This window comes from Saimiri boliviensis, chromosome 8 (genome assembly GCF_048565385.1).
Source record: "Saimiri boliviensis isolate mSaiBol1 chromosome 8, mSaiBol1.pri, whole genome shotgun sequence".
In the NCBI taxonomy this organism is placed as follows: domain Eukaryota; kingdom Metazoa; phylum Chordata; class Mammalia; order Primates; family Cebidae; genus Saimiri; species Saimiri boliviensis.
This window is the reverse complement of record NC_133456.1, coordinates 4875545-4902501: the sequence shown is the minus strand read 5'-3', so window position 1 is coordinate 4902501 and position 26957 is coordinate 4875545. Positions and strand designations below refer to the sequence as shown.

General features: G+C 45.7%; 1 protein-coding gene across 2 annotated transcripts in view; it reads right to left on the bottom strand.

The window, feature by feature from the left end:
• ARHGEF3 (Rho guanine nucleotide exchange factor 3) overlaps positions 1 to 26957 on the bottom strand; it is a 341163-nt gene that overhangs the window by 233414 nt on the left and 80792 nt on the right. The gene's annotated exons all lie outside the window — the stretch shown is intronic.

The following is a 26957-nucleotide window of genomic DNA, read 5'->3' as shown; positions in this document are numbered from 1 at the left end:
CAATCAAAAAGTCAGACCAGACTCCCATCTTTGTCTTGAATTTTCACACAGACACAATTCCCACATGGACACTATCAGGGGATGTATAGCTTCAGCTCAGCCTGGAACTCTCCCTTGCCATACACACATGCTGGAGAGTTCCAACAAGGGCACATTTGAGCTCCAGGATTTTAGAGGAACCGTCAGTGGGACATTTAGCCCCTACCTAACAAGCTGAAACTGTTTTCCTCACCTGTTAACCTCTCACCATGAATCAATTTCCTTAGACATGATAGAGGCAGCTTTAAGACAAGCCAGCACAAAGAGACTCCAGACACATCAGAAGCACCTTATTTCTGTCTCACAAATTGAATCAAATTTTGTAGCTGCCAATATACCTACAGGAATACCTTTTTCAATATTTTTATGGATAAATTACTCCCCTAAAACATGTGATGTCTGTCAATATGTTTGCTGAAAAGCATCTCTGAAAACGTGATGTCTGTCGTGTTTGCTGAAAAGCATCTCTGAAAGTGTCTACTTTGGACTTTTCCTGGGGCTTAGTCACCTTTTTTTGTTTTTAACCATAGTCACTGAGGTAACAAAAGGTTGGCTGGGTGCTGTGGCTCATGCCTATAATCCCAGCACTTTGGAAGGTCGAGGCAGGCAGATCACCTGAGGTCAGGAGTTTGAGACCAGCCTGGCCAACATGGCAAAACCCTGTGTCTACTAAAAAAAAAAATGCAGAAATTACCTGTGCATGGTGGTGCACACCTGTAGTCTAGCTACTCAGGAGGCTGAGGCATGAGAATCACTTGAACCTGGGAGGCAGAAGTTGCAGGGAGCCGAGATTGTGCCACTGCACTCCAGCCTGGGTGACAGAGCAAGACTGTCTCAAAAAAAAAAAAAAAAAAAAAAAAATTCAAAGAACCTCAGAAATGGTCAGCTGGTACAATTTTTCAGTCACTAGCTGAATCTTCTTTGTCTGCTAAGAATGGCCTCCTTTAAAAAAGTCCTTACCTCTGGAGAACGGGTCTGTACTTGTGGAAGCCCACCCATTAATTTATTCACTAATATTATTGAGCAGCTACTATATGTCAGGCATGGTGCCAGACATTAGAGATCAGCAGTGGACAGGAAATTCTGTTCCTGCTTTCATGTCCTCACAGTAGGACATTCAGATATACCCTTTTCCCCTTCAAAAAATTACAACATGGCAAATTGCTTCTTTTTAAGTGGTAGAGGAAAGCGCCTCAGGGGCTCGACCAAAGTTTGAGGAGCCAGAAAGGCCTCCCAGAGGAAATGAGGCCTCTCTGAGATGTAACACAGAAGAAGAACTAGACAGGTGATGAGAAAAGGGAAAAGTAGGACAAGGCAAAGGAAAATCATGCTAAAAAGGCAGAAAGTGAAAAGATAAAACAGACATTAAATAGACAAAACTGGCCAAGTTCAAAAAGGGGTGGAAAGGACACTAATAAATACTGTTATGAATAGGGTTACATAACTACAGATTTAATAGCAATTAAAATTTAAAACTTCCCAGTGCTTTGGGTGGCCAAGGCAGGAGGATTGCTTGAGGCCAGTTAGTTTCAGACCAGCCTGAGCAACACTGCAAAACCAACTCTACAAAAAAAAAAAAAAAAAAAAAAAAGAAAGTTTTTAATTAACCAGGCATGATGGCATGAGCCTGTAATCCTAGCTATTCAGGACGCTGAGGTGGGAGGACTACTTGAGCCTAAGTAAAGTTCAAGGCTGCAGTCAGCCATGATAACACCATTGCACTCTAGCCTGGGCAACATAAGAAGGCCCCATTTAAACAAATAAATAAAAACTACAATAAGAACGTTATCAATAATTTTATAGCATTAAATTTGAAAATTTAAAGAAAATGCAGAAGTTCCTAGGAAAATATAACATGCTAAAACTGCCCCAAGAAGAAGCAGAAAGCCTGAGTAGCCCTATAATTAATAAAGAAATGAAAGAAAATATCCAGTCCAGACAGTTTAACTAATGGATTCTATCAAACTTTCCAAAGAACAAACAAAAACCAGATCATTCCAATCTTACGCAAACTGTTATATAAAAGATAAACAGCATCAAGAGTTAAGAGGTAAACGAAGGAGAATATAGCACATGTGAAGAACTGGAAGAAGTATGACAAATTTTAATGCTTGTTGATAAGGAAGTAGATTAAATGAAACTATATTCATTTTTATAGTGGAAGATCATATAGAACTATATAGTAATTTTTAAAAGTTAAAAAAAAGAAAAAATGAAAATCCAAGTTACAGGAGCGATATATGATATAATACTATATAGAAACACACAAAATAATACTCTATTGTTTATAGTCATATATATATGTAATAAAAATGTAAAAACTACAGATGTTAAAGCTAAATCAACCACAGAAGAGTGATTACCTCCAGGGAGAGGGAAGGTAGCGGGCCTGGGATGAAGCGCACACAATTTGAAGCAAATATAGCTAAATGTTGATGTATAGTGGGTACAGAGATGAATGCTATACAAAGATACAGAATTAGGTCTGTATATGTAGGCTGAGGGCCCTGGATGGGCACAGGCCAACTGTTGACAGTGATTGATTACATAGCTGGGATGGTGTTTGGGCAGCATAAATGTAGACATTATCTTTTGTATTATGTATTTTTTAGTCTTTTACTATGAAAATATGTTGTGAATATATTTCATATAACGAATATAATGAGAGTATAATAACATGTATTAGCTGGTGGGGAAGGAGGCAGAAAGGCATGAGATGAGGCTGGATAGGTGGGCAAGGCTGGACAGGGCAACAAAGTCAGGGCTTTGGCCATAGGGTGATGGGGCTCCACTGAAGCAAGGAGTGACATGCTGAGATTTGCCTTTTAGAAAGATCTCTCTGGCAAGGGAGGGGAAAAGAGAGTGAGGGGTCCAGAGTGAAAACAGATAAGCTGGAGGATACTGCAGGCATCCAGACCCTCTGTGGCCTGTGTCAGGGACACTTTTAAGATTCTGAAGGCAGGGGAGTCATAGGCGTTCATTCAAGCTCTCCTCAACCATTCACCACCCTCTACCAGCTTTTTTTTTTTTTTTTTTTAAGTACAGCATTATTTAATTGAAATATCAAGTGAGCCACATATGTAATTTAAGTTTTCTATTAGTCTATTTTTTTTTTTGAGACATAGTCTTGTGTCACCCAGGCTGGAATGTAGTGGTGTGATCATGGCTCACTGCAGCCTTGAACTCCCCAGATCAAGTGATACTCCTGCCTCAGCCTCCTGAGACTACCGGCACACAACAGCACATCTGGCTTTTTTTTTTTTTTTTTGGTAGAGACAGGATCTCTCTATGTTGCCCAGGATGGTCTTGAACTCTTGGGCTCAAGTAATGTTCCTGCCTCAGATTCCCAAACTGCTGGGATAATAGGTGTGAGCTACCACACCTAGCCTATTAGCCACATTTTAGAAGTAAAAAGGAATAGATAAGTTTAGTTTTAATAGTATAGTTTTTTTAACCCAGTATATCCAGAAATTATTAGTTTAACACATAATCAATAGGAAAAAAGTGTTAAGAGATATATATATATTTTTTTCCATAGTAAGTCTTCAAAATCCAATGTGGATTTTACACTTACAACACATCTTCATTGGCACCAGCCATGTTTTAAGTGCTCAGTTGCCACATATGGCATGTGGCCATCATATTGAACAGCACAATTATAGGACAATAATGCATTCAAGTCTCCAAGAACCTCTGACTGTGAAAATCCACTGCTCCATTTCTTAGCAGCTGGTGACAACCAAAATGCATAAATGGAGAACCCCTGCTAAAAATAAAGCATGCTCCAAAAGGATCTTAGCATCCATCTGAATTCAGAAACATTCAAAAGGACAAAATATTTTACAAAGGCTTTAGAGAGGTAGTACTATACTGTAAATACTAAATCATCTTTAGGTCACAAATGTGCAAAGAGCGACTTGAACGAAGCAAGAAATGAAACTCCTCCCCCAAATAGGGACTATCCCAAACACATATATGTGCATGTCTCCCAGATAATATTCAAATCCATTCCAGAATTAACTAGAGAAGAGATTGAAATGATTTAATTCTGGAAATTCTATTATATTTGTAGTGCTTCTTATGCATTTTTCACATTCGTTCTGGTTATTTGCTCATTTACATAAAAAGATGCTCTCCTTTTTTCTTATTGATTGATCAATAAAAAATTTTCATATATTCAGGATATAGCATGTAGCAATGTGTCTGGCACATAGCTGGTTCTATAATAACCCTATTGAAAAGGTACATACGAGGGCCAGGTGCGGTGGCCTATAACCCCAGCACTTTGGGAGGCCGAGGCAGGCAGATCACGAGGTCAGGAGATCGAGACCATCCTGCCCAACATGGTGAAATTCCATTTCTACCAAAAATACAAAAATTAGCTGGGTATAGGTGGCACATGCCTGTAATTCCAGCTACTTGGGAGGCTGAGGCAGGAGAATCGCTTTAACCAGGGAGTCGGAGGTTGCAGTGAGCCGAGATTGCGCCACTGCATTCCAGCCTGGTGACAAAGCAAGACTCTGCCTCAAATAAAATAAAATAAAACGTACATATGAAACGTCCCACCGACTAATGAATAAACAAAATGTGATATATCCATACAATAGAATATTATTCAACCATAAAAGAGAATGAAGTACTGATACATGCCACACCTTGGAAGAATCTTGAAAACATGCAAAGTGAAAGAAGCCAGACACAAGGAGTACATATTATATGATTCCATTTGTGAGAAATGTCCCGAATAGACAACTCCATAGAATCAGAAAGTAGATTAGCTCCAGAAGCTGGGGGAAGAGAGTGAATGGGGAGTGACAGCCTAATGGGTATGCAGATTCCTTTTGGGATGATGAAAAGGTTATGGAATTCAACAGTGGTGGTGGGTGCTTGACCTTGTGAATGTACTTAATGCCATTGAAGTATTATACACCTTTAAATGGTTAAAATGGTAAATGTGGTAATGGTTTAACTGGTTACCATGCTTATATTTTATGTGTATTTTACCACAATTTTTGAAAAGTGAGAGGGAAATAAAAATATTTTCAGGCAAAATAAAAGACACATATTTAATGGAAAAAATCCTGATGGACTAATGATGTGAAACGAAATCCTATTAACTACTCCAGAAGAGAAACTTCTGTAACTAAGCTGAGAAAGCAAGCATTTTAATGCAGCCTGAGATTTGATGGAAGCAGCTTAGTGGTGGAGTTTTATCAGTACTTGTGAGAAATCAGTCCTACAAATCTGTTTCTGAGACACATATTTACATGAGTCACTCAACGATGATAAGAATTCCCACACCTTCTGGCTTTCTCGACGTCCTCCACTCCCACTCCCGCCTCCCACCCCTCACTGTCTCTGTGCTCAGATATTCAGCAGCAACAGCTGGTCTGTCTTCTGCTCCCACTCAACAGCCATTTTGTTGTGTTGCCCTTTTGTATTTTAGCTTCCTGCAAAGCTTGTATCTTTAGAACAACTTTTCACTCGTGCAGTCTCCCGGAAGGAGAACTGCAGTGGTCACTGTCAGTCAGTGCTTCCTGAGTGCTGCCATTCAGGGGCAGGTTGGCCCAGTAGTTAAAAGCACAGAAGCTGGATCTCTGCTACTCATCAGCTGTGTAGCGCTGGTCAAGTGACTTAACATCTCTGATCCCTAGTTCCTCCATCTGTAAAATGAGGGTAATTAACAAGACTCCCCTCCTCGCGGGGCTGTTGTGAAGAGTAATGAGTTACTATACGTAAAGCTCTTAGTGACTGGAGCACAGAAGGGACCCCAAAAGAGAGCCCTCTTTCTGGGGATGAGCTCTGGAAGGCCAGGGACCATCTGGTTTAGACTCGCTGCTGTCACTGCACTCCTTGCCGCTAGTAGGAGCTTAATAAATCATGACAATGAATTCATGGTGTGGTCCTCGGTAAGTCTGGGGTCACCAATACACAGGGTAGCCTTCTATACACAACGAAAGAACGTGAATACAACATATGCACTTCAGAGAGAGACAGAGAAAAATATTCACAGTGGCAGCCATGGGGAGTGACTGCTAACGTTATTATGTTACATGTGGTCTTCTAAGCACCCGGCAGGGACCCCGCAGCAAGACTGACGTGGGGTTTTGGATCTGTATTCACCCCAGTAGTCTCCTCTTCCCTAGGCCTCTCTCAGGCCGACTGCATCCTAAATAAGCACTTTCAAAACAAAAAGGCCCTCAAATGCCGGCCACCTTCTTGGCGTGGTCTGGAGCTATCCAAATGAGTAGCATTGAAGAGCATTCCAGCCGTGAGGGATATACTGAAAGATGGACAGTCAGGCCCCAACATGGCCCCTTCCCCTGGGCTTTTAAGAGCACTTTGGGTTATATATAATTTTCACCTTAGTAACCCTGCCTGGTGTGGGTCCCTCGTCCCTCATCCAGGACAGAGTATCTGCCCCACAGCACATTCATACCCCAGACACTCCTGAGAGACACTATCTCATCATAACAAATGCACCAAGACTCCTGTCTATTTCTGTATTTCAAGTCCACGGATGGGCCCTGGGTTGCTCATTCATATTTCCGTGTGTTGATCAGCCACCATAAACATTTCTAGAACAAATTCAGGCCTCTAGAGAGAGATCAGTAACCCAAGGAGGTCAGAGCATGGGCTCTGCAGTCTCCAAGACCTGGGTTCAAGCTCAAGTCCATCAAATGACCTTGGATGACTTACACAACTTTCCCAGTCTTCAGCTTCTAACTTGAAAATGGGTGTGATAAGACTTAGACCGGCTGGGCGTGTTGGCTCACACCTGTAATCCCAGCACTTTGGGAGGCCGAGGTGGGCGGATCACGAGGTCAAGAGATCAAGATCATCCTGGCCAACATGGTGAAACCTCGTCTCTACTAAAAATACAAAAATTAGCCGGGTGTGGTAGCATGTGCCTGTCCAAGTCTAAAAAGACTTACACCTCCTAGGGTTGCTTTGAGATGTAAATAAAGAATTCCTATAAAGCACTCTGCCGACAACCTGGCTCACACCCAGTACATAATAAATGTTAGCATTAAGCATTTGCTCAGTGTCTACCATGTGCCAGGCATTGTTTTAGGCATAGGGATACAGCAGAGGACAAAATATAGTTGCTGTTATCTCAGAGCTTACATTAGAAGGTGATAAATTCTATGGAGAACAAAGCAGGGTAAGGGATCGGGGGTGGTGGGAGTAGCTGCTGTTTATGGAGGACCCTGGGCAGGCTTCTCCTTGCAAGAGCGGGGAGCCTGTCTTAGATAGACAGTACAGCACGTGCAGAGTTCCTAGGGCACGGCTGAGGGGCAGCAAGACCAATATGGCCGGAGTGGGATAAAGAGTGGGCAAGAGCCGAGAGCCACAGAAGGAGCTGAAACCAGATGGCAAGGGTCTCACAGATGACTGCAAAGGCCTCTGGCTTTTAGTTCAGAGGAGAGAGGAGGCCACTGGAGGATTCTGAGCAGAAGAGAAACCTGACCTAAGTTTAAAAGGATTGCTCTCAATGTTGTATGGAGACAGCAGCTCTAGGTGGTGAGACAGGGGCAGGGAGGAGGTGAGGAAGTTCCCATGGCGGCCCAGGTAAGGAATGGCAGGGACTTGGACCAAGATAGTGGCAGTGGGGGTGGTGAGGAGTAGTGGAATGAGGAACATATTTTTGAAAGCAGAAATAACACTATCTGCTGTGGGTTACGTACCGAAGGTGAAATGAGGGGAGTAAAGGATGCTCTAAAGTTTAGGCTGAACGGTGGGAAGATAGTGAAGGCCTATGGCAAGAACAGATTTGGTGACAAAAATCAAGAGCAGACATGTAACATTGAAATAGTATGGACCTCCAAACGGAAATGTGGAATCAGCTGCTAAATATGAGGTGACTGTATTCAGAAATCATCAGCTTACAGACAGGAGAAGAGCCCCATGAAGGCAGGAGGAAAGCCAAGAGAAGGGCCACACAGACAGTGCTTCGGGGAGGGAGACTCTACTATGTCCCCAGGCAGGAGGACGACGAGGTGCCCACCCAATTTGGCGAAGCAGAGGTCCCTGGTGACTTGACAAGAAAACAGGAGTGAAATGGGGAAAGAGAGCTTAGAGATACTTGTCCAAAGATTACCTAAGAAGCATTATTTGTATAAAATATAAATTGACAGAGAGCTTAGGTATTGGTCATTCCACTGAAGTCATTAAAATATGAGCTCCAACCAGACTACGCAACATAGCAAGAACCTATCTCTACAAAAAATACAAAAATTAGACAGTTGTGGTGGTGCACACCTGAAGTCCCAGCTACCTGGGAGGCTGAGTAGGAGGATTGCTTGTGCCAAGAGGTGGAAGTTGCAGTGAGCGATGATCTAACCACTGCAGCACTCCAGATTGGGTGACAGAGCGAGACTCTATGTCCAAAAAAAAAGCGTATAGACAGACAGATAGATAGATAAGCTCCCTGAGGGCAGGCACTTCATTATCATTTTAAGATTTTGTCCCCTCCCTCTAGACATATGGTAGATGCTCAGTAAATATTTGTAAGACTTTTTTGAACTTTCCTGACATCTGCAGCCAAATGGTCCAGGCCAATGGGAAATTTCCATCCCTGACAGTATGATGTGGAAGACAATGAGGAATATCATATATTAGTTATCTAAATATCAAATTTTTCATGCTCTTTCCCTAACTAAAGAAACTAAAATTAATACTACTTGGATTTTTTCAGCATACACACACACACACAAAGTGTTTCCCAGTCACTAGCTCATTGGCATGCTGATCTGCATCAACGGATAGATGGCAGCACTCAACTTCAAACATCCAAGCTCACCGTCCGCTGGTCTAATTAGCAAAAATTACAGAACATTTTTGAAGGGATGTTTTGTAACAGAGATCTTTTGGAAATCTAATTTAAGAAAATCAGTTTTCCATATTCAAAGTGCTGACCCACAAATGATGTTTCTGAAGTGTCCAGGAGTTGCTTTTAAAAGCAAAGGGATCATTCTCCCTCTCCCCTCCCCCTGCACCCCACATCCATCTGAATCATCACACGCTTTCAATGGGAAAGGCTTCATTACATCCTAAGGAAATCCACATCCTGCACCTCCAGGTCACAGCCTGGCAGAGATCAGCCTCACGTCCCTCCGGAAAGGATAATTAGTTTTCTACCCTTTAATCAAGGAGCAGCAGATTGTTATTTTTCTAAAGTTTTGCCTGGGGAGAGCCTGTTCTTTCCCGAGAATGTATTTTTCTAACCAGGACTCCATGTTCACGCTCTACCTTCCCACGCACTGACACTGAGGGCCCCTCCTCCTTGTTTGAAATTAGACCAAAGCTCTCCACTGATGAGATGGATGTGGGATCGGGTCAAAGGCTCCCTAACTCATCAGCACCACTGCCCATTATTGTATGGACTAGGGGTATCCTCAATCTATCAGAGAGAATGTTGTTGTCAAGGGTTCACTAAAAAGACCAGTTCTGGTGAGCGTGGCAGCTCATGCCTGTAATCCCATCACTTTGGGAGGCTGAGGCGGGCAGATCACTCGAGGTCAGGAGTTCGAGACCAGCCTGGCCAACGTGGTGAAACCCTGACTCTACTAAAAATACAAAAATTAGCCAGGCGTGGTGGTGCTTGCCTGTAGTCCCAGCTACTCAGGAGGCTGAGGCAGGAGAATTGCTTGAACCTGGGAGGTAGAGGTTTCAGTGAGCCAAGATTTTGCCACTGCACTCCAGCCTAGGGGACAGAGTGATGCTCAGAGCGAAACTGTCTCAAAAAATAAAAAATAAAAAAAAAAGAACCAGTGCTTATAGGGGGCTCACCGTGTCACAGCCAGACACCGTCCTGAGTGCTAAATAAATATTAACTCATTTTGTCTTCAAAACAGCTTTATGAGTAGGTACTTTTGTTACTCCCACTTTACAGATGAAAAACCGAGGCTCAGACAGGTTAAGTGACTTGCCCAAAATTACACAGCTAGTAGGCATCAGAGCGGGATTCAAACCCAGGCAGTCTGGCTCTAGAGTGGACGAACAGAGAAACAGATGTTAAAACCACTGCAGAAACAGCGGCAACAGAAGAAAGGAGATAGAAACTCAAATGCTTACTATGTACCAGGCCCAGAGCAAATACTGAGTTGGTTCTCTTTAAATGAAGTCTAAAAGGACTTTAAAAAAATAATAAACATCAGAGATTGGTCTCATTCATTGGTTTTTCTAAATCTGCAAATAAAAAAATCCATGGAGAGTAATTAGTATATTTTTCTGTGTGCATATTATACTTTTGATAAAAGTAGAATTTTAATATAAAAATTTAATGGCTGAGTTTTCTTAATATTTTAAAGGATTTTAGATCAAATAAACAACCCTTAGAAGGTGTTGTGTTTTGTGTTGTGTTCTGTTTGTGATGGACTCTTGCTCTTATTGCCTAGGCTGGAGTGCAGTGGCCTGATCTCAACTCACTGCAACCTCCGCCTCCCGGGTTCAAGCAATTCTCTGCATTGGCCTCCCAAGTAGCTGTAATTACAGGCGCTTGCCACCATGCCCACCTAACTTTTGTGTTTTTAGTAGAGACAGGGTTTCACTATCTTGGTCAGGCTGGTCTTGAACTCCTGACCTTGTGATCCACCCGCCTTGGCCTCCCAAAGTGCTGGGACTACAGGCATAAGCCACCGTGCCTGGCCAGGTGTTTTTTAAAAATCACCATGAACTATCTTCCCAATTTTTTTCTAAAGAAATAAAAGGAAGCTGCTTTGGCATTGTTCTATCAAACTATATCCAAATCAGAAAGGAAGGAGATAAATTCATGTGTGTGTGTGTGTATGTGTGTGTGTGTGTGTGTGTTTTTGAGATGGAGTCTTGCTCTGTTGCCCAGGCTGGAGCGCAGTAACACAATCTTGACTAACTGCAACCTCCACCTCCTGGCTTCATGCAATTCTTCTGTCCCAGGCTCCCGAGTAGCTGGGATTACAGGCACTCACCACCACACCTGGCTAATTTTTGTATTTTTTTAGTAGAGGTGGGGTTTCACCATGTTGGCTAGGCTGGTCTTGAACTCCTAGCCTCATGTGATCCGGCCACCTTGGCCTGGCAAAGTGCCGGGGTTACAGGTGTGAGCCACTGTGCCCAACCAATTCATGTTTTTCAAATCCTAGAACGCTCTTTACTCAAAAATTATCTCTCTAGATACCATACTTCCCTAGTTTCTATCAAATAGGTACTCCATGTTTTTTTTGCCCAGGGAGGAGCAGAAGAAAGTCTTTATATTTTATTCAATAGTATATTAATCAGAAACTAATAAATCCATATGTAGGTGGCCCAACCCATCCAAAATGAATACTGCAATCCTAAAGTGGGTCCTCAGATATGGGCATTTATAATAAATGTTCTGTTGCTTCTAACAGTTTAAAATGCCAGAAATTCTTAAATTAGCCAGCATTGCTTAAAGCAGTTTATTGACTCCAATACAGGACCCACCACAGTCTCCAAGGTAATTAGATGCTCCATAAGTGCTGTTTTTGGCAGTGACCGGGCCACACATAAAAACATGTTTATTCCCAAACTGTCAGTGAAATATGGCAGTGGGCATGGAACCGTGTCAGGCTTGTTAGGGCTTATGTGATAGAAAGGCAGGCAGCGTCAAGGCCCCTGTTCAAGCTGAGATGATTTCAGCACTGCATCAAACAGCAAGCCACCCCTAAATCCTGGCAGCCCTCGATGATGGCTAAAAAAAAAGCCGGGGGGATATGAGGTAATTCTGAGTAAGAGAGGGTAATATTAGTACAATTTTCATACTACTACTACTATTCGTGCTGTGATTTTTATGGGGATTAACTCATTTAATCCTCATGGGGGCCCTGTGGAGTAAGAGCTGTAACCGATGAGGAAGCTGTGGCACTGACAGCTTAGACCTACAAATGCCTCACAGCTCCTAAAGGGTAGGGCCAGACAGCCTGATTCCAGGATCCTGCCCCTGAGCTCCGCCAAGTTGCATCAAGATTTTTTCTGGCCACCGAATCCATAAAAGCCGCAAACCGGGGCAAGAAAAAGGACCGTGATAATCAGCTATGTGTCACTTACCAAATATTTCTATCATAGATGGTCCACCTAAAGCACAGGGCAGAGCGAGCCCCATTCTCTTGAGCCCCTCGCTAACTCCCAGCTGGGCTCCAGTGGGAACAGGGCCAGCACTCGCATCAGCGTTGCCATAGCTGCCGCCATGGCAACCACCCTTTATGGCCCAGGCAAAGATGTTCTTCCTCCTGCTCAAGCGGGAGCCATGATTCTGGGATGCAGCCCTCGGCGAGACATGGCCTTTTACCTGCCCCCAGCTTGCTCAGGGTCTTTATAACATCGGGAACCAATGAAGGTTCCCCAGTCCCCTGGACACATCTGGACCAAGCCGACACGTAAAGGCTGACGGGGAGACGGGGCTCGTGGCGCGATGGTGCAGAGACGCAGGTCTGCAAAGTGAACAGCTGACATCTCGAGGGGCCCTGGCACCTGGCAGGGCTGGAACTGAGTTCCAGCTGGCTATCTGGTGCCCTAAGCGAATGGGTCCAGCCTCTAGGAACCCATGTCTTAGACTATGAAAAATAGGAATAATCGTAGGTTTTATAGCTCACAGAGTTGTTGTGAGGTTGAAGTAAACCCAAACACATAAAGTACATAGAGTAGAAACTGGCTGTGACTATTACCAAGGCCATGGTGCCGGGACCTTCGAAAGAGCAGGAGTTCCTCAGCCTCCTACCACTGCCCTTCCTGCTCAGCAGCCTAACAGTAGAGACAGAAAGCAATCCTGCCAACAGAGCAGACAGGCCACCAGATCAGAGTTCACATACACCCTGCTGAGCACACAGAGACATGCCAGCGTTCAGTGGGGACCTCAGGTGCAGTTACCCCTGCCCCCTACCAGGCTACATGGCTTCTCTGAAAAGATAAATTTATCAAAATAAGCCTGCTACCTTTATTTGACAAAGATATCACTGGACAAAACACCTTTTAACACATGAAAACCATGAATGAACCTTCAGAAGTCTTTAAAGTCAAATGGATGGCACTCAATTTCGAGAAGATTCTGGAATTATCATTCCTATACTGTCAGGAGTGGTGATTTCTCAAGGTTAGCATTGATCCGGGCAATTTGCACTTGCCATGTTACACATTCCTACACTGTCTAAAATTTTATGATGTGTACATTGTTGTAATAAGAAAATATTAGTTGATTTGAAAAACAAATTGCCATAACATAGATAGTTCACAAATTAGGAAAACCAAACAACCAATAAACAAACAGAAAGTACTCGCCCTCCCTAGTAACTAGCCAAATGGACATATAAACAAGTCAGCATGTTTATATTTCAAATTAGCAACTTAAATATATGGGCATACCAAATGCGAGAAAGAAAGTGGAGAAACAGGCACTTTGCCTCACAACTGTGAATGTATACATTGACGTGAAATTTCCACAGGGTAATTGGACACCATTTTCTAAGAGTGTTAAGATATCCAAAAGTTCATCCTCATGATAACTAAGTGGACAAAATAAACACAAACATGAGCCTAGCAATAAGAATACAGCTCCTAATGTTCCTATAGAGGGAGGGGCTAGACACAGCTCACGCAGCCAACAATAGGAACCAGCCATTAAGAAAGCCCCTTGAGGCCGGGTACAGCAGCTCACACCTATAATCTCAGCACTTTGGGAGAGACCAAGGCTGGAGGATCACCTCTGGCCAGGAGTTCGAGACCAGACCGGACACAAAAGTGAGACCTCATCTCTACAAAAAATAAAAAAAATTAGCCAGCTGTAGTGGCATTCGCCTGTAGTCCCAGCTACTTGGGAAGCTGAGGTGGGAGGATGGCTTGAGCCCAGAGCCCAGGCTGCAGTGAACTATGATTGCACCATTGTACCTTAGGCTGGGCAACACAGTGAGACCCTACCTCTAAAAGCAAGCAAGCAAGCAAGCAAGCCCCTCAAAAATTTCTACACATCCAGTGAGGTAGTAGCAAAAAGACTTACATATTCCACATTGTGAAAATATGGAATTATCTGGATTTGCCACCTTCAATTGCATGCTTTCATTCCACACTCATCCCATTTTGCAGCTGAGTAAACTGAGATCCAGATCTATTCAACCATTTGCCCCGAAGTGGTTGGGACAGGTTCACAGTGTTATTTGCTGTTCTATCTGTAGTGGGGCCAAGCTGGTTCCTGGTGCCATAGAAGGCCCAAGCCAGAAGCAGAGGAATCTCTTCAAACTCCTTTTTCCCCAAGATGCCATGCCTTCCCAAGGGCTCTCAGCCCTGTCCCAGCTGCCAGGGGCAGCCAGAGACAAAGCACAGACCCAGGAATAAAGCTGGGTCTGGGAGCAGGGCCCTCACTAAGAATAAAGTAGGCCCCCTCCAAAGAAGGTCAGTTCCACATCAGGACTGCACATGGTGCTTATCCTAGGTCACCTCTCACCCCATAGTAAGCCTGGGGCTCAGACAGTTCAGCTTCCCTGCCTTAAATCACCCAACCAACGAGGATGTGAACCCCATTTGTATTCCTAGCCCTTTCTGGGTGATTCCATTTCCTCATCTATAAAATGGGGAGAATAATCGCACCTGCTTCTGAGGGTTTGGGTGTTACAAGAATGAAAGGACTCAGTTGTTAGAAGGTGCTTAGAAAATTTCCTGACCTATAGGAAGAGTTCTGTGCAGTTTTTATTTCTGCAGTGAGACTCAGAGGGTGGTGGTCTAGAGCCAGCTGCCCAGGTTCTGATCACACATCCACCACTCATTTGCTCTGTGACTCCAGGCAGATTGCCTAATCCTTTGTGCCACAGATGTCTCATTTGTGAATTGAGAATAGTGATGGTAACACAAATGAACCTCAACTTACAATGGCAAGTCGAAAATGCACTTAATACCCCTAACCTACCAAACACCGCAGCTCAGCTTACCCTGCATATCCAATAAATAAGGTGGTAGCAAGGAGACTTGTTTATTCCACATTGTGAAAATATGGAATTATCTGGATTTGGCACCTTAATGCATGCTTTTAAAGCCTAGCCCACTTAAGACATGCTCAGAACACTCACATTAGCCTACAGTTGGGCAAAATTATCTAACACAAAGCCTGTTTTATAAAACAGTGTTGAATATTTTATGTAAGCAAGTGAATACTGTACTGAAAGTGAAAAAGAGAAGAATGGTTGTATGGGCACTCGAAATATAGTTTCTCCCAGATGCGTGTCACTCTCACACCATCAGAAAGACTAAAAACTGTCAGGCGCCGCATTGTGAGTTGGGGATCATCTGTAGTACCTACATAAGTTAGTGGGAATAATCACATTATTCACCAGAGTCAACGTGCTTAGAAGAGCTAAGAATAGCGCCCACAATGAATACAGTGGGCCTAACATGTAAAGTGCATGTTAGCTGCTATGTATATTATGCCACTCTCCTAAAGTACAATTAAAAAAAAAAAAAGAATATTATGCACTCTGTCTCCTATTTAGTCCATTAGGAATGGCACCACTACCAACACTAGTCATTATCCTGGCTGACAAGAACCTGATACGTGTTCTGCTACAAGTGGGTACCATTATAGTTCAGATTTACAGGTGGGAAACTCAGGTGCAGAGAGCTCAAGTAACTTGTCTTGGGCCACACAGCCAAGCAGCAGCAACGCTGCCAGGCTTCACGTTAAGTTCATGAGCCTCCAAGGCTCCTGCCTGACTATGCTACCCACCTAAATATCCACATGGCCTGTGGCTGCCTACTTGTGTAATTATATGACTGCCAGTACTTCCTGCAGAGGGTGATGCATGGTTTTCTGGCTTTGAGATGACTCACTCCCAAGCATTCCACCATGCAACCCAAATGCTGGCCCCTACAGACATCTGACTAACAGAAAGGGTCAGAAAGTCACATCAGCAGAGTCACCAAGGAGCAATCCCTGTCTTCTCTCCCCATCTTCCCGGGGAAATACATTGGTATGTGTCTGTCAAGATGAGACATAACCATTAAGACAAAATTCTGGACTGAAGTATCTACTTAGTGTCTCGGAAACACATGCTGATGTCCACGCAGCTGGTTTTCCCTACAGCTGTTGGTAGTCATGAGCTTTTTCAACTATAGCCTACTCATAGGTCATTTGCACTTGAAGATGAGGCCAGAGAAAATCTTTCTTAATGCATCATTCTAGCCTTTAAAGCATGACATCCATGACAGTGAAGTTCACTTCCCATTACCAGACTGAAAAGTTTGCAGTTTTGCTGCACACCATAAAGGCAGAGCTGTAGATAGGTGCCACCAGCAAGGAGCAGCATAGCTTGAGCAGAGGCAGGTCTCATGTCCTTCACGGCTTCCTTAGCAACTCACTAACAGAGCTAGTTGTTGAAGAAAAAAAAAAACCAAAAACAAAAAACTTCTACCCGGGATCCATAACCCTGTATTATTTCAAACCTGGTAATTTAATTAAATCACATCTGTTTTCAGATAATGTACCTAAAACTCAAACAGATCATGAGATGGAAGGACCCTCAGAGCGCCAGCTGACTACCCTCATTTAGAGACTGGAGCACTAAGACCTGGCCAAGCTCACCTGGTCTGTTGGTCACACACTGGGACCCTCGAAGGTCTCCCTGTTTTCAGGCATTTTCAGCCCTTCCTGCTTCCTTGATGCAAGTACTGTCAGAGTGGACATCTGCTGTTCCTCACTGCCCAGCATTTAGTCCCCATTCTTGCTTTTTTTGTTTTTTAGAAAGAGTCTCGCTCTGTCAACCAGGCCGGAGTGCAGTGGCACAATCTCGGCTCATTGCCACCTCTGCCTCCCGGGTTCAAGCGATTCTCCTGCCTCAGCCTCCCAAGTAGCTGGGATTACAGGCGCCTGACACCAGGCCCAGCTCATTTTTTGTACTTTTAGTAGAGACAGGGTTTCACTATGTTGGCCAGGCTGGACTCAAACTCTTGACCTCATGATCCGCCCTCCTCGGCCTCCCAAAGTGTTGGAACTACAGGCGTGAGCCACCGCGCCCAGACTAGCCTCCATTCTTCTGCCAGCAGCACCCAGATTTTCTGTTGAGAGATGCCCTCTCCCCTTTGGGATCCTGTGATTCAGGAAGGGCCAGCACCAGGCTCCAGAGATGGGCATGGGACATGGCCTGCTCAGTGAGAGTGACCCCAAGACTTTGGCCAGTATTAAAGTACAGATATACAGTCCTTTTGGTATAGGCACTGAGCTGACGAGATGCAAACTTGGAGCTCTGCAGGGCATCTTGTGCAGAAAGCTTACCTGAGAAGGAAGCTAATGTAGGGAAAGCAGAGCAAGAGACCAAGAGAGAAGGTTCCTAATAACACAGATTAACTACCCAGCCATGGCTGAAGGTAGCCTATCACTACTAGATTTGCCAGGGATAAAAAGCGAGCCCCCTTAAAAAAAAAAAAAAATTAAGCAAGTGTACATTGTATTTCTATCACATGCAACCAAAAGAACTACGTTTTGTTTCTTTGCAAAGGTTCATTAAAGAAAGCATCAAAATGGGAATGTTCCCAGGACACTGCCCACAGTGCCTTGCACCCAGTAAGCCCTTAATTCATGTGTAATGGAGTGAGACCCCTCCTTCTGGTCTCTTTTCAGTGGGACTCTCTCAGACCATCCTGCTGGAAACCGTGGCCCTCCCCGGCCATCCTATCCACTACTCTTGCCTGTTTTCCATGGTGTTTAACACCATCAAACCTGCCCTATGTCCTACTGTTTCTTGAATCTCATATGGGTGGAGATTTTTGTCTACTTTGCTCACTGCTGTAACCCTAAGGCCCCGATCAGTTCTCTGAACCTTAGGTAAGTATCTGGTGATACTTACGAATGAATGAATGAGAAAATGGATGATGGAATGAGTGAGTGCAGTGTGCTCCCAGGTCGCCACCTGTCCACTGCCTCGGTCAGCAGCCCTGGGAACTGGCCTGCAGAACCCCTGGCTGCCCTTCCTTCTCTTTTTGGATATGGGTCCTCTTCCCACTGAGCAGACACTCCAACAGCCAGCCCCACAGTCCAGGCAACCTTACCGACACCCACCTGTCCAGGGAGCATAGACAAGAATTAAAGGGTAAGGGGCCCTTTGGGTTATAAAGATGTTTTCCTTCTTTATTCCTGATTACAAATAAATATCATACGCTCATTACAAGGGCAAACAAACAAAATTAAAATGTAAACAAGTAAGCAAAACAAAAATCATAATAATTTAACTTCTAAGTTAAATTTGAGGTACAAGTCAGAAATGGGAAGACTGTTGGTATATTTTATATGACCAATAGGGTGTATGTATGTATGTATGTATTTTTGAGGTAGAGTCCGACATTAAAAAATCTAGATTTCATTAAGAATCAAGTAAAGTCTCTAACTTCAGTTAAATATTTTTAAAAATATCACATCGGATGCAGTGGCTCACGTCTATAATCCCAGCACTTTGGGAGGCCAAGGCAGACGGATCACAAGGTCAAGAGATCAAGACCATCCTGGCCAACATGGTGAAACCCCATCTCTACCAAAAATACAAAAATCAGCTGGGCATGGTGGCATGCGCCTGTAGTCCCAGCTACTCAGAAGGCTGAGGCAGGAGAATAGCTTGAAACTGGGAAGCGGAGGTTGCAGTGAGCCAAGATCATGCCACTGCACTCCAGTCTGGCAACAAAGTGAGACTCTGTCTAAAAAAAGATTTTTTTTAATGTCTTAGTGATGACTAAGGGCCCATATTCCCATATGTGACCATGGTCTGCTAGGGTTGAGTGGTAGCTAACCCCTTCAGATGGGCCGTGGGCTCTTGGGATCTCCACCCCTCTCCACTGTGACCCCTGCCCTTCCCTGGCCACTCATAAAAGGTCCTGCCTGGTCTCTGTCACACTCGGAGTTAGTGACCCTTGCCTGGCCCCAATATCCTTTCAGACATTGCTGCAGACATAAAGCTTTCTGAGAAACCCCTCTATAAGTTCCCCGCTGCCTCCAGTAGTACCTGCAATGCTACAAATACCTACTCAATTTCATAGCAGAGAACACTGCACGTGCAGCACAGCCCATCTCTGCAGGGTCAGCACACTGTCCCGGGTTCGTGTCTCCTTCTAAGACTGACCATCCCAGCTCAACAGCTGACCCTGCCACACTGTAACATACAGTCCCTCAGTTCACCCCACACAGAAGGACCCCACTGTCCTGAGCACCCACAGGGGTACCTTTTTGTAGGGAAATTCCAGATCTAGTGTTTAAATCCAGCATCCCAATGTGGATAGGCCTCAGACACACGGCAGCCTCAAGGGACTGCACCAGCACTGCACTGCCACCCCTGCGTGGAAGTCAAAAACCACATCACAGCTGTAGCCCCACGCCCCCTACCCAGAGACCCCCACAATCTGCTCTTTTCCCCTGTGTTTACTTACATGCTCATTCCACAATATAACAGTAACTCCCCAGGGCCAGGGGCCCTGCCCGTCGCATCGATAATCGTTTCTTAGAACCCAGCCCTGTTCCTCAGAGAAGAGGCCCTCCATCTGCGATGGATGGATGGTCAGTGGACAAGGTGGGAGGGCGAGCACGTACAGGGCAGGAAGCGGGTGGACAAGGCCTGCAAACTGTGTGGCCTAATTTATGCACGTCATGAGGCAATAATTATATTGAAATATCAGGACTACAAACTAGAATTAAAGTTACATAAACAAACTCATGGTTTTTTTTTAAAAAAAGATAAGGAAAACACTATAATATTGATCATAACTTTTCAAAAAATCACTTTGTGCATTTCCCAAATGGACTACAAGCCCGTTCTATAAAGTTCATTTTTAACTGCCAATGTGAAACTACATCCAGTGAATGTTACTCCCTACAGTTTCCTAGATTTTGAAACACCAAGGGCCTACAGAGGCAAGGGTAATATTTGGATGAGTTTGGTTCTTATACTGGACTAGAGAGGGGAGGAAAAGAAGACAGGAGAGGGGAGCCCAGCCTCGGACAGTCGAAAAGGACCCTTCCAGGCTCCTCGGTGGCCGGTAATGACCAATACCCTTGCTACCTGCTATCAGCAAAAGCAACGTCCGTTCGCCTTCCAGATACTGGAAATCCAAAATATGGGAGGTCGTATTTCTTTTGGAGGAAAGGATGGTAGTTTTTTTCACCCCTGGCCTATGAATGCTTCTGAAGAAAAGCAAAGAAACATGAGGACATCTTCTAATACAAACACATGATTTAATTTGATTTTTTTGAGACACAGTCTCATTCTGTCGCCCAGGCTGGAGTGCCATGGTGCAATCCCAGTTCACTGCAACCTCCACCTCCCGGGTTCAAGCGATTCTCCTGCCTCAGCCTCCCAAGTAGCTGGAATTATAGGTGCCAGCCACCACACCCAGCTAATTTTTATATTTTTAGTAGAGAGGGGGTTTCACCATGTTGGCCAGGCTAATCTCAAATGCCCGACCTCAGGCTATTTGTCCCCTAGGCATCCCAAAGTGCTGGGATTACAGGCATGAGCCACCATGCCCAGCCTTTAAAACACAGGATTTTAAATGAGACTAGACCTTCTCTTTCAAAAGCACCACCGCTTGGACTGTCCTGGCACTGGGGCAGCCAGAACAGCACTGCACCTCGCTACAGGGCGACACTGTGACATATTCATTCACCTCCTCCACCCCTGAACTGGGGCTCTGCCACCTTGCCTGGTCCCCACATGTGTTCCACAGACAGGTGGGCAGCAGGGCTCAGGGCCAGCTACTTTGTAAAGACAGCTAGAGAAACTGAGGTTCTGAGAGGGGCAGCAGTGCGCAGGTCCCTGGGAGCAGCAGAGCTGAGAGCAGCCTGCAGCTTCACCCCCTTGATCCCCTCACACACATTCACCAATGCCTCCTGGGTACTGGGCCCTGGCCAGAACGAACATACACATCTGGGTCTTATGAGCAGGTGAGAGGAAGGCACAGACCCTAATAAATGAGGGTGTCAATGGACAAGATACCCACAGGTGGGGCTGGGGGTGGACAAGGGGAATTAGCAGCAAGGGGCAATGTGACACCCGGCTGGGAGGTCACCAGTGACACTCAGGGGGAGGTCCCACTACAACAGGCTGCTGCTGCTGGGCTCCAGAGAAGGCCCTGTTCAAAGACTCTCAAGGAGCCAGGCCTCAGAAACTTACCAGACATCAAGTACAGCGCAGTTACAAACACCCCAGCACTCCGCACTCTGCCAGATGCAACTTATTAACATTGTATTCGGGGCTGGAGTCTAGGAGGGATGCATGGATACCAGCAGGAGAAATGAAACGTCAAAGAAACCACACACTCACACACCAGCAAAGACACAGCAAGTGCAGGGTCTTTGGGGGTGGACAGATTGGGGGTCCTGCCTCCACCTGCAAAGGCTTCCCAGTGCCCTCAGATTGAATTCTCAGTTGCTTAAAAAGGCCTGTTGTCCCTAATCCCTGCCTCCGGTCCCCTAGATTGAAGGCCACTCATCCCTCACCACTACCCAGAAGTCTGAGTTTAACACATACAAAGTTTGGGGCCCCTGGGAGGTGCAGACAGAAAGGTTTGGCAACAGTGGGGAACTGGGATTTGCAGCTGAGGTCAAAGTGAATGTCCTGGCACGGAAGGGCTGACCAAAGGCAAGGACCCGCAGTGATAGATGATGTCGGGAGCCACAGCTTTGGGGAGGGTGCGACTGGGAGAGGGGGTTGGGGGAAACCCAGCAAACCCAGTGTTCCAGGAAGAGGCGGAGCGAGGACCCAATGCTGTGAAAGGGGAGTCTATGATGAAGACTTTGTAAAACCCACCCAACAGCTTTGGCTCTCCAGATGGCTGGTGACCTCGAAGGCAGTTTCAGGGTAGTAGTTGGGGTGGTGGTTGCTGGGGAGAGAGAGTAGGTAGGAAAGCAGTGGGGGCAGAAAAGAGGATAAACTCATGTGAATTTTGAAAAAACAAAAACCAAAAAACAGACAGACAAAAATGGGACTGGAGTGACGGTCATAATCTTAACAGTAATAATGGGCCATGGATATTGAATCCTTACTGCAGGTGAGGTGATGTTTAAAATGCTTTGGAGGCCAGATGTGGTGGCTCATGCCTGTAATTCCCACACCTTGGGAGGCCACGGTGGGAAGATCACGTGAAGCCAGGAATTTGAGATCAGCCTGGTTAAAATGGCGAAACCCCATCTCTACAAAAATTGAAAAAATTAGCCGGGCATGGTGACACGTGCCTGTAGTCCCAGCTACTAGGGAGGCTACGATGAGAGGATCCCTTGAGCCCAAGAGATTGAGGCTGCAGTGAGCTGTGATTGTGCCACGACACTCCAGCCTGGGTGGTGGAGTGAGACCCTGACTCAAAAAACAAACAAATCACTCTGGGTTGCCGACATCGCATAGAGTCTACACTTTCTGGGCAGATTCTGTTAATATCACCATCTCGCAGATGAGGAATCTGGAGCATAACCATGTGCTGGGGAGAGCTGAGCTCCGACTTCAGGGATCCCTCTCATTGTCTCTCAGCTGTTACCAGCACGAGCTCCGGGCAAGGCAAACGCTGGGCAGGAGTGGGAGGGAAGCGTTTGGCACAGGAGGCCCCAGGCCCAGTCCACAGGCAGGAGGGAAGGAGCCGCTGGAAAGAGAAACAGAAGATGAAAGGGACTCGGGGGACGTAGGGTGGAGACAGTCCTGGGCATGCCCTCAGCTAACAGCCACTACACTGGGAGCTTTTCAGCAGCAGAAACCTTGGGTCAAGTCCAATCCTACACATACCTGGTAGAAGCAGAGTTGATCTAGTACGAAGGGAGGGAAGGAGCCAGGCCCACCAGCCTCACCCTCTCGCCCTGCACAGCCCATCCTGCGGCCACTAAGTAAGAGACCACCTGAGAAACGTGGACTCCTCAGGGCCTCCACTCTCAGCACACGCTCTCTCAGGGCTGGCTCGCTCTCTCTTTCTTTCTTGTTCCTTTTCAATTTTCAAGTATTTGATTAACACATTCAACATTGAAATAATTAAAATTAGCCAGAGACGCACTGTGTCTTCTGTCTGCACCACGGGCTTACCACCTGGTGTCCGGAGCATAAATGGGACTCCACAAATGGCTGACAAACAGGGATGGGTAACAGCTCTGTGGGGTCAACCTGGCTCCTCCCTCACTACGAAGTGACCCTTAGCAAGTGCCTGACCCGCACAAAACCTCAGAAGTTCCAGCAGTTTCCTACCTCTTGGGACTTTAGAGAGTTAAATAAGCTAACGTTCATAAAAGTGCCCAGCACATGCTAAGAGCACAATAAATGTCACCGGTCTTTATGGATAGCATCAACAGGATTAAAAGTATGTTGGCGGGGAGAGGAAGAATCCACAGGAAGGAACGGAAATGTCCCCATGGGAAGCGCAGTGCCCTGCCTGTCCCAGTGATGGTCCCTGCTGGGACTGGTCAGTGAATGCTCTGGTTTTTGCAACTGTCTCTTTAACTTTTGTACCAAGGGGAGTTAGGGCGTAGACCATAGAGGTATGAAGCTCACGCGTTGGCAGGCCAGGCTCATCTGGAGCCCAGTATTAATTAGTTGGTGTTTACGCAACAGTATGTGCCCATCTGGCCCCGTTTCTGTCTGAACCTTGTGCTCTGAGAACCTTGAGGAATGCATCTCCCTCATGACCCTGCTAGGCTTTGATGCCCAGACAACAGCAGATGCGGGTGTTAAAATAATAGCACCAGCATTGAAACTCTAAAAGGGGAAGGTCCCCTCTTGAGGACTCAAAGTTAAATTACTAATAGCTGAAAGTCAATTTTTTCCAGGGCTGAGGGCAGGAGCCAGCAGCAGGGCTCCTGCAGCCACAGAACGTTTCCAAGGAGAAAGACAGCACCGATTATGAGTGAAGACTGCCCTCTGCTGGCTGACATTGGAAAACTCATTGATTACCTCGACCATGCCTTCCAGACGGCTCCACCCCTGCCTGGCAGCAAGTCTCCTAACACCCTCTTTGGCTCTTTTTAAAAACCTGAACTGAAAATAGAAAGCCATCCTTTCCTAAAAGGAGAACAGCTGAAAGAAAGGACAAGGTCAAGAAGCATTTTATTCCACTCCTTGCTTGGGTTTTTCCTGGTGCACTTGAATGTGCCCTAGAAATGGCCCTGTGGATGCTGTAGCGTGAGATCTGCCTCAGAGACTACAAGTGACTTGGAGAGATCAATCAAGCACCCACAGGTGGCCCACAGCAGTGCCCCATTTCCATTTTAAGAGGCTGTCCTCTTGACTAGACTCCAAAGTTCACAGACAGACACTCCGAGCCAAAGCTGCTGCTTCCTTACAGAAAACCCCAGCAGGCCCATGCCCAGGGGCATGGGGCTTCTGGTGGCTGAGCAATCACAGTGGCTGAGAGCTGGCACCGGATGGGTTGCTCTGGAATCATCTAGCCTGTGACACACGCCGGGACTCAAGCCCAGGACAGCGATCGTCTGGCCTCTTGTAAGCGTGCTGCCGCCCCACAGCTGGGGTCCTCATGGATTCCAGCCCCAGCACCAGCCCTGCCCCACTTCCCTAGGAACAACCCTGACTTCATCAGTGAGTTCTAACTCTCCTGGCTTTCTGTTCTCTCAGATTTTACACACCAGAGCCAAGCCGGTTGAGCTTCAAACCCCTTCATCACTTCACAGCTGTGCGATGTTCCCATTGTGAACTTGACTTTCCTCCTCCGGAACAATAATGGGAGCTGCTATCTACCAAAGGTCTACTAACTGCCAGAAACTTCAAAGTAATCCTCATGACCACGCTATGGGACTGTGAAGGCGCTGATCTCCCTGAATCAAGGGCAAGGATTATTTAAAACAACGAAGCCAGCCAGCTTCTTGTCCACTGGCTAAGGAAGGACTTTGCCCCATCTACCATCTTCTTCCCTCCATGATGCAATCTGAGTTCATCAGTTTCCATAGGCAAAGTACATTAATCAGAGGGGAAAGAAGCAAGGACAGGAAGAGAAAAGAGAATACCAGAAGTGAGGCAGAAGAGCAAAGTCTTCCGGGGCAGAGCAAACGGAAGGAGAACTTTAGTGGAGTCTAGGGAAGGGCAAGAGAGGTTTTAGAACCTGCAAGGCAGCTGGGCACTGTGGCTCACACCTGTAATCCCAACACTTTGGGAGGCCGAGGCAGGTGGATCACTTGAGGTCGTGAGTTCGAGACCAGCCTGCCCAACATGGCGAAACTCCATCTCCTAAAAATACAAAAATTACTTGGGCGTGGTGACATGCACCTGTAATCCCAGATACTCAGGAGGCTGAGACAGGAGAATCACATGAACCTGGGAGGTGGAGGTTGCAGTGAGCCAAGATTGTGCCACTGTACTCCAGGCCTGGGTGACAGAGTGAGATTCCATCTCAAAAACAAGCAAACAAACAAAACAAAAAATACTTGAGAGTAGTTTCCTAAAAGAGTTGCTATTAAGTATAAAATGGATCCCCCTTGACTATTCTTTGAGAGACACAAGTAAAAAGTAGAACTACTTTTATTGTCAGCTGGTGGATCTCAAATCTCTGAGTGTAACCAAAGCCTAACTCTGGACGATTGTGGACTTTGCTATTTGCTTAGATTACATTACAATTTTATAGGTAAGAAAACAAGCTGAGACAGCCAGTCCCTGTGACCCCTTGCTAAGGGTCACATAGCTCATGGGTGGCAGAGCCTAAATTCAACAGCTCCACAACCCCAGCTCTATCTGTGAGGCTCTCTGCCTCTGTACGAGAGGAACGATCGGTCAGGTGAGGGGTGAGCGTGAGATGGGCCGTGCACACTCAGCTTTGTGCAATGAATTACACATTGTGGGTGAAGCCAGAAATAACAGTTCCTTTCCTTCCCCTCCCTTTGTCCTGATCACTGAATTCTCCCTTGTTCTTAAGACCCAGTTCCTGCTTGATAACCTAGTTCTCACTGCTAGGTTCCTGGCATGTCTTTTATCACCCCCAGCCCTGTTCGGGGAACTGCCCCACTACCCTAGTCCCTCTCCACTGCTCACAGCTGGTCTTCTGATCCCAAACTCCTCCAGCATGATGGCTGAGGTTCACCTTCCTAGTGGAAGGCTTTTCCTGTATTAATATCCTGGCCACTTGTGTGCCTGAGGATCCAACATTTTCCCCATTCGTTCATTCATTCAAGAAACAGTCACTAGTTTCTCCTTTGTGCCAGGTACTATGCTAGCCACTCAGGTTATAATGCTGTTAAGAAAAAAAAAAAACAAAAACAAAAAACTATCCCAAACTAAGAAATAAAGTGTAACTTTTCAAAGTCATCTATCTACAGCCTGAGTCTGCTTACAGGCGAGGTATTTTTGTTTGATTCACTATTTGCTTTTGATTAGGGCCCAGACTCTGTAAAGTTAAGACGTTAACTTGTTAAAGATTAATAAACTTGATAAATTGCACAAAAAAAAAAAATCTATAGGTACAATCTCAAAGGTTACAGTGTTATTTTCCTATAACACATTAACCAGTTTTTTTTGTCTGTTTGTTTGTTTGCTTTGAGACGGGGTATTGCTCTGTTGCCCAGGCTGGAGTGCAGTGGCACGATCTCAGCTCACCTCAGCCTCCGCCTCCCGGGTTCAAGCAATTCTCCCACCTGAGTCTCCCCAGTAGCTGGGATTACAGGGGAGTGACACCACACCTGGCTATTTCTTGCATTTTTAGTAGAGATGGGGTTTTATTATGTTGGCCAGGCTGGTCTCAAACGCCTGACCTCAGCAGATCTGCCTGCCTCAGCCTCCCAAAGTGCTGGAATTAAAGGCATGAGCCACGATGCCCGGCTTATGGAGAGGAGTGAGCTGACCGTCTTCAGAAGTGCTCTCTGGCAACTGTATAGGGAATTGGCCGAGGAGACATGGACGTGGGCTGCATGTACAGATGGTATCAACTCTCCTCATCACAACTGATTAAAAGTGGTGCGGAGCATGGGCAGCGGACCCCTTCACTTCCGC